This window comes from Cariama cristata, unplaced genomic scaffold (assembly GCF_000690535.1).
Source record: "Cariama cristata isolate BGI_N322 unplaced genomic scaffold, ASM69053v1 scaffold41406, whole genome shotgun sequence".
Classification (NCBI taxonomy): Eukaryota; Metazoa; Chordata; class Aves; order Cariamiformes; family Cariamidae; genus Cariama; species Cariama cristata.
The window spans coordinates 1-248 of NW_009624545.1; positions in this window are offsets into that span (position 1 = coordinate 1).

Consider the following 248-nt stretch of genomic DNA (forward strand, 5'->3'; position numbering starts at 1 on the left):
GCCGCTCTGTGGGGTTCAGCTCCTTCCTTTGCCAAAACCAAGCAGGTCGGGTCTGGAAACAGATGCTGAGGGTAACACAAACGCGGCCCTCGTTGCCGTGCAAGAGGCTTTATTGGGCTGGGCGTCCTCCCCCCCCGGTCTGTCCCCCAGCAAGGGCCTTTGCACAGCTCACGGCAGAGGGTCCCCCCAGGCCACAGCTCTACATGAGGAACCTGGAGAGGTCCTCCTTGATTTCAGCCTCGTCCCAC